The following is an 8099-nucleotide window of genomic DNA, read 5'->3' on the forward strand; positions in this document are numbered from 1 at the left end:
AAAGAGTCTGGACTTCTCCTTTTTAATTTTGGTTATTCAAGACCAAGTAATTTTTTTAAAAATCCAGAGTCCAGGAGTGACACGCTGTGAGGAATGAATGACCAGATAATTCCTATTTGCAAGGCCTAATAGGAAGCTCTGAGTATCCACTGTCAGCATTTGTTGTGGTAAGTGAGTGGTGATGTATTATCCTGTATCCTTTGTGTTCTTGCCTTTAGGTGCTCATTTCAGTGATGGAAGACAAAGTGCCAACACATGAAATAATTACACACAAGCCTGGCTGGAGCCTGTCAGTGTGTGTCAAGCTGCCTAAACTTCTGTGGCCTCTGAATTGTTGAGCTCCTTTGCTGATTGTTGTATTCAGTGTTTGGTATTAAAATCAAATGTGCTCTAGGAGTGGCAAAAAATACCCTACGGTTTTGATGCGTTTCAAGTTAGAATGTAGTTTCTGTGTCCAAAATAGCCCTGCAAAGCTGAGCTGCCCTGAAGCCAAAACCCAGGCTTTTCTACTTCCCTGTTTTACATGCAGAACCTTCTTTCATTTTGGCTTTTGCATTTTGACAGTTGCTCAGCAGAGATGATGCTTTTGCTCATGACAGATTCGTGTGTGCCATGTAGACAGGTCTTGAAAAGAGCTGAAAGCCCACTGCTTGTGAACCCTTGAGAAGGACGGTTTGAGGGCGGTGGCTGATGGAAGGAGAAAACAGATATTTTTGAAGAAACTACTTTAAGTAATAATGTAGATTATAGTAGCTTGCTTCAAAATCCCACAGTGAGAAGCTGATGAGTTAATTGAAAGGAGTGCTACAAGGAGGAGTGCTTGGCATTTGAAGTAACAGTTGCATGATTTTTGTAAAATCTGAAATTTGGCTTAAAAACAGTTTCTGTGTTGATGCTTCCATGATCTTTTCTAGTTTGAAAGTTGCTCCTCATTTAGACAAAAGGTTCCTTCTTCAACAACATGATTTTACAGCATAGTAGATGATAAACAAATTTAATGCTTTCTAATCTTAGGTATTCCTAAGGAAGTGAAATGGATTTCTTGACGTGACAGAGCAATGGTGGCTCTTGTATCCCTCTTGTAAAATGAGCCTGTGGACAGAAAATGCCAGGTAGAACTATTTTAACATGTGATTATGCTTTTTAAATGAAAATTTATTTTCAGAGCAAAGATAGCAACTTTAACACCACAGACAGAAAATCAATTATAATTTTTGCTAGTACAACTAAAATATTATCTGCTGCTACTAATTTGTTTTTGTTGTTCCACAATTGCTGTCTTCCCTCAGTTTTTTATGAAGTCATCGATAGGGATAAAGATTCTGATATTGAAGCCTGAGTAGTGTAATACCCTTCTTTCTGTTCTGCTCTGTACTTCTGCATTTCTCAGCAGTGCCGTGATTGAATCATCTGTTTCTATGCTGGTATGTATTAAAGCCAGGTAATTTTTGGTGTCTTAGGCATCACTCTCCACCAAAAAAGCTCTTAAGGCAAGTGAACAGTTTGCGTTTGCACTAATTGCCTTGTTGATGTGTCAGTAAATAAGTACTGGGTCTTAAAGGTGTGCATTTTGCAAATCTCTCAAATTCGTTCTGCTGAAATTCTCAACATATCGTAAAATGCTGGTGGGAAGAAGGTACACAGAGAACCTGGTTATTGGATGGTCTGTAGATTTCAAGTTGTTTCAAATATCTCTTTATCTCGTAGCCTGCTCTGGTTTGTTTCGGAGAGTTTCAAGGATGAAGTTGTTTTCTCTCACATTAAGGTCTCTCCATAGTTGACTTCTATTGTTTTCAGATCCTAAATAACTAGTTCATTCCCATCTCCTGAGTGTGAAGGAGAGGATGTACTGAGAAGAGTTCAGCTCTGAGTGAGCAGAGCATCTCCAGGTGTCAGGTAGCACTGAGCACTGTAATACTGGGTAGTGTTTGTACACACATGTGCTTTAGGGGTTTTTAAAGCCCTTGAAAAGAATAAAATGAGCCATTTGTTTTGTTTGCCCATGTTTTGGTTTTTTTGCTGTTGCTGACTTCTCACCACTTGACTCAGCTGATGGGGTGGGGTGCAGGACACCAGTTCAAGCAGGGAGGTTCTCAGTGGTGGATGTAATTTAATTTGTTTTGTTCTCAGTTAAGCTTTCTCTTCCAGCTTTCCCATCGTCCTTTTCAGAGTTGTTGTGCAATGTTTGTCTCATTGTGTCTTTTGCCAAATAGTTACACAATACAGTCAATGACATATATTTTGTCTCCTTTTTAAAAATGCCTCTGAAGTGCTCTTAAGAACGGGTGCCATTAGATGAATGCCAGTGTAGTTTATGTTTTGAATCTACAGGAAACTTGATGATTGCAATTAGGCAAAAAAAGTGAAAATAATTAAATGGTGAAAGAAAAATCAAACACAGAAGTGCACGTCAGTGCACTGAGGAGTGAATGCAAAGTGAGCATGGGTGGGGAGCTCCCTTAAAACATCTGCAAATTCACCAGTGTTTGAAAGTGTAACTGTAGGAAGATCTTTTGAGCCAATAGCTACCATTTGGTAATATTTTATCTGTTTCTGTAGGGCATCGGTTTCAACTGGTTGATTCACAGTAGCTATGTGGGAGCTAATTAATCATATAATTTGCTGTCATGTTACTGGGTGAACCCGTATCCTGGTAGCAGCATGAATTTGAGATAATGGTTTCCTAATGATTGATACAGCCCTAATGGCCCTGGCGCTCGTGGTTGACTTCAACGTTCCTCTGGTGGCTTTTAGAAAAATCTTTGATATGAGGTTACCCTTAATAAACGTTCTGTCTGCTAATACAGGTAGTTTGCAGTTGTGTGGACTAATACAGCTGAGCCCCTTTCTCTTCTTTATCCAGTATATTTTTAATTAAAACAGCATATTAACAATAATACATTGGTATGTAGTGTACATGTATTCAATATCAATCTGTTCTACAGCTTTTACTCTGTGATGAAGCAAATTTGGGTTGTTTTGTTGGGTTTTTCTAATTTTTAATTGGGTATGGGTTTTCAGAGATTTTCCTAGGAAATTACAGAGCTCTGTATTAGGTGGAGTACTTCAGCAGGTTTGCCTAGTGAGTTTTTCATCAGAAAATTACTGAACTCTTCCAGAAGAAAACTTTAAGCTTGGACAGTGTAACTGTAATGTAAAACAGCTGTCTCAAGAAAAGGAAAAACAGAAACAGGATGTTTAAAACAAAAGGAAGAGTAACCTTGCCTTAAAATACACTGTCGTTTATCTCCAAATTTAAGATTTTGTGTGTGTGCAGGGAATGTCTTTAGCCAGTGTAAAAATCTAATTAAATCTTCTCATGGCAGTGATTCAGGGCTGACCCTCTCTTTACTGGAGCACCTTATTAGAATAATAAACCACTCCCTGCTGAGAGCCACTGGCATTGACAGACGGGCCAGACACTGGGGCTGCTCATCAGAAAGGGTTCATCAGGCTCCTGTTGTCTGCAGGGTCTGCAAGAAATGTTTTATTGGCCCTTCCCTGGCAGCACTTTCGAGATGTCGTTTGGCAGAGTACAGCTGCTGGCTTTTCACCAAGTACAGTCCCAGGGACTGGTGGATTATTTTGTACCACTCAGTCACATTACAGTGGACAGTCTTCATTTTTTCTTTGTTTGTTTTTAATAAAGGACTGTGAATGCATAGACTGTCCTTATTTTTTTTCCCTAATCTCTGCCTATTTACTGTTAGAAATTATCTGACAATTTAGAATTTTTCTACTTTGAATAACCGATTTGACATTCCTTAAAGGAATCTGCTCTCCACGAGTTTTGAGCTCGATACTCATGAAGTGGATAGGGAAACGTATTTAGGAACTAAGCTAGGCACTGTTAATTATCATATTTGTACTTACCTTGGGAGATCTTCATTCCTTGGATTTCACTTGGGCACTTCTCTCTCTTAGTTTACCTACATAAACAGAATCATGTTATTTTTTAGTAGGCTGAGCTTTTCTCCCTGACTGCCCCAGACATGGTAGTTTTGCAGGGCTTATTCTACTTTAGATATGTTTGGCATTAATGCTAGCTTAGGTTTTACTTTTTAGGGAAGCTCTGCAGGTGATGTCAAGCGTTGCAGGTATAAGACTACACTTCTGAATTTCTGTATTTCTTACTGTGGTACTTGGCTTTAGTCCAGCTCTCAGCCCCATGAAGGACTTTAAACTCCAGCTCAGAGGCTCCAACATTTCAAAAGCCACAGTGAACTTAAAACCTCTCTGGTCTCTGCTGGGGCTGCACATGATCCTTGTGTGAGTGGAAATAACAAATGAGAGGGAATCTGATTACAAGAGTGGGAAAATGGCCAGAAAGATGCAGTGAATTTCTGCTGTCGCTTTGCTGCCATGTCTGGACTGTGTTCACTGAGCCCAGGAGTTACAGCCATGATGAGCCCTTTCCTTTAGCCAACTTTCTTGTTCAAGGAAAGAGTTTTTCTCAGAGAATTTCCTCAAGGGAATTCGCCCTCCTCCCCCACGCTGACTTTCAGCGGAAGCCACGCAATTAATTTCCATAAGCCCTATAAAAAATCTCAACCTAAGGAACAGCTTGTCATGCTGGAGGAAGAAGTGATGAAAGCGTATTTTTTATAAAATAATGTTTTTGAAGGGCTTGTCTCTCCTAAATGTTTGTACTGGGAGAGTCTTAAGTTTATAAATGCCTAATTGTACTTGTTATCTTCAGTTTTTCTACTGAAGTGTGAAGATGACCTTGAAGGAGTCTTTTGATAAACCTCTGAGTTGTAAGATAGATTTTTATCTCTGTAGTATCACAGGCAGATCGAAGTACTTGGTCAGAGCATAATTCTGAAGAGCTAAAAACCAGGACTCATTATGAAATTCCCTCAAGAAAACTTAAAGTAAGTGTTCACAAAATTTGAAATGGGTAAACGTTTGTGTAATAAATTGCAGTAGGCTGTACAACGTTTATATCTCATCTTTTCTGCTTTCTTCTTCACCTTTGCTTCCCTCTTAATTACAGAAGAACAAATTGATCTTAAGGATCCTTAGAGGCTGATATCAAGTATCCTAAGTACCCTTAGAACTAGCGATATTAAGACTTGCCTGTTCATACCACAATTTATAATTTTAACAAAGTGCTAGATCTTGAAGTGGATGATTTTTTTTTGAGTGGCCGTTTGAAGTCTATTGATGAAGCCTAAAATTTGAGTCTTTACTGGCTAGTTCTGTGTATTTTGGTCCTGTGTGTGAAACGGTCTGCTCTGCTCTCCTGTTTTGATATATTAGCTATTCTCGATATATTAGATCCTTAATCCTCCCTTCCTCCCAGCCTCTGGAATTTGTGGTGCCTTCACTAAGTTCTGGGAGTTGATGTGCCTAAGAGAAGTGATCACTAAGATCTCTTCCTGCCAGCAGTGTCTGTCATGGTCAAGCCCAGTCTACTAAAGGTCTAACTGGGCACAACATCCTGTGTTTCCTGTTCATCAGTTGCTGCACCCAAAGATAAAATCTCTCTGCTTCTCATAAGTATAGAATAAATAATAGGTATCATGCATCATCTGTTGCTGTTCATAAAAGGAGGTAAGTACTGTAATTTCTGCTCTGTTGAGGGAGAAATAAAGCACACAGAAAGAGAGTGAGAAGGCTTTGCTGTTGCAGTAAATCTTCAGTAGCAGAGTTGAAAATAGCATGTTATAAAATACTGAATTCTAGCTTGAGAAGGCTGAGCTCAAGTTCAGTGGCAGTGTGGAGTAATGCACAGTGTCAGGATCCCATCAGGTGGTCAGTCCACACAGCGGGGCCTTTCCCAGATGGCAGACAGCCCCACTCAATTCCCTTGGGAATCTGGCTGGGCAGGTGGGCTAGAAACCATCCCAGCCCATCACATTGCCTCAAAGCAGGACTGAACTTGATGCCTTACTTTGAGGCCCTTGACAAAGCACCGTCTGGTGTTTACTGAGATCAGCATCAGCTTAACCCCCTGTCCCTCACTGCAGAACTCTGGGAGTGCAGGAGAGGGGGGTTCACCACAGAGCACTGACCCAGCAACCCCAGATGAACCCCAAGAGGGTAGAGGGGCATTATCCAGGTTTGGAACACCATGGGGAACAGCTCTGTGTGTATGCAAAGGCTGTTTTTCCTTTTTAAAGGACTCTGGCTGGGTCTCTTGGCTTGAGTTTCTCCTGAGGAATTCTGAGACAGCTCTGCTGTATGGAAACGTGTGTGCATGTGCAAATTTAGGCTGATGTGTGGAGCACAAATTGCTTGACAAGTTAGGAATAATTCAGGAGCAATCTTTGTAGATAAACACTGATGTAATAATTCTGATTCTTACCCAGGCCCCTGGAAATTACTTCTGTTAGCATTTATTGTTGGGTTGTGGTGCAACATTGTGTTTCATGAAGAAGTGGAAATATAAACAACATGTATGTGCTGTGGAGTTTTGGTTCTGAAATTACTGTACCACTGATGCTGCATGGTTAAGGGAGGGCTGGTTTTCCTCTCAAGGTGTGTATAAAGGAGTTAATGCTTTCTATAAAGCACAGACCAGTGCAGGCTCAGGCAGGATCCTGGTGATGACTGTAAAGTAGATGCATGCTTGCTTTGTTAACCAGTTTTCACACATTCTGATATCCGTATTCCTCTCATGATTACTGCTGTGAATTAAAGGCATTTTGAAGAGCATTCCACATAAGTACAAGGAAAGCTATTTCAGTGCTATAATAAAATAGCCCTGGGAATTGGACTGCAAGGTCTCTATTTGTAACTCCAAGTTTTCCTCATGAAAGCTACGTTTTTTAAGGTGGTGCACTGGAATTCAGTGTTGTGAACAGATGTCTTTTTGCTCTGTCTTAAAAAGCAAAGTATGTACCGACAACGTGTGTTTTCAGAGTGTGTTACAGAGGTGTGTGTTCATATTTAATGTAAATGTACAGATGTCCAGAGACTGATTCAGCGGCAGGTTTGCATTCCAAAAGCCTTCAGCAGCAGAATCTGTGTTCATTTGTGCCATCACTGTCAGCTCAGACTTTGAGGACATTCCAAGCAGGTCTGCACCACGTCACTTAGCAGTGGACTCACGGTGGCACTGAAGAATTCAGAATTGTGTTTGCTGTATAAACAATGCCATTTAAGTAACAACATTTTACCATAAACCAATATTTTATTGTTGTAATAGAATGACCCCAGTGTACAGCATTCCTGGCCCATGATGTGTAGTGCCAGCAAGAGCTGTGCTGGCACACGGTGCGTGCAGCCACACAGGGAGTTGAATCATGAAACTGGCTTAGATTTAAACTAATATGTCTTTTTTTTTCAAGCCAGCTCAGTTGTGAGCTCCAGCTCCTACAGCACAGTTGAGGGGGCTGAATGCTGTGCAGGAGGGGATGTGTCAGTGCCTTATGTCACTATTGGTGCTGAAGCCTGAAAATAGTTGAATCACAGCCTCAGGTTTCTAAATGTCTTTGTAAATCCAACCCTTAACCACTCTGTCTTGGCTTCTGGAGAAGTGTCCAAACGATTCCACATGCATCCTTAAGTGCTGTACCAGGTTTGGCCTTTTGTGAGTGAGAAGTGCAGATGGCGAGTGTTTGATACAGCTCTGTGTGCATATGCTTTTGCAGCAGACCACCCTGTGTTTATGTGTAAACACTGCTAGACTATTTAGGCACATAACTTAATCTTTTGCATCCACTCAATAAGAAAGCATAATTCCTCTATGACCGAAATAACATCCGTAGCAAAGTTGAAAACAAGCGGATTTGTAAGAATACACGGAAGTGTCCCTTCTCTCAGGTTTGGATCTTTCAGTGCTTTCAAATGTGTGTTGTCTTCCTTCTCCTCTGAAGGTGGAGTGGAGTTGGGCACAAATTTGTTCCTTAGGACCTTTGTGTCTTAGCAAATTAATTCCTTGCAGCCCACACATCCTGACTTCTTCCCACACCTGTGGATTCATATTGCCAAGGCTCTCCTGTGCTGAAACTCCCTCCTGCTCATTCTGTGGTTTAGCCTCAAGACTGAAGAACTGTGCACAGCTCAGATTTGCTCCTTCTGCCCTCACCTCACCTCCTGGTAGTTAGAAGTCAGGTAATTATTTGAAAGAACACTTTGCCTTTCTGACGTGT

At 40.8% G+C, this 8099-nt stretch overlaps 1 protein-coding gene across 1 annotated transcript in view; it reads left to right on the top strand.

Annotated features, from left to right (window-relative positions):
- The window catches only part of MED27 (mediator complex subunit 27), an 84191-nt gene that overhangs the window by 43188 nt on the left and 32904 nt on the right, over positions 1-8099 (top strand). The gene's annotated exons all lie outside the window — the stretch shown is intronic.

This window comes from Corvus brachyrhynchos, unplaced genomic scaffold, assembly GCF_000691975.1.
Source record: "Corvus brachyrhynchos isolate BGI_N302 unplaced genomic scaffold, ASM69197v1 scaffold59, whole genome shotgun sequence".
Taxonomy (NCBI): Eukaryota; Metazoa; Chordata; class Aves; order Passeriformes; family Corvidae; genus Corvus; species Corvus brachyrhynchos.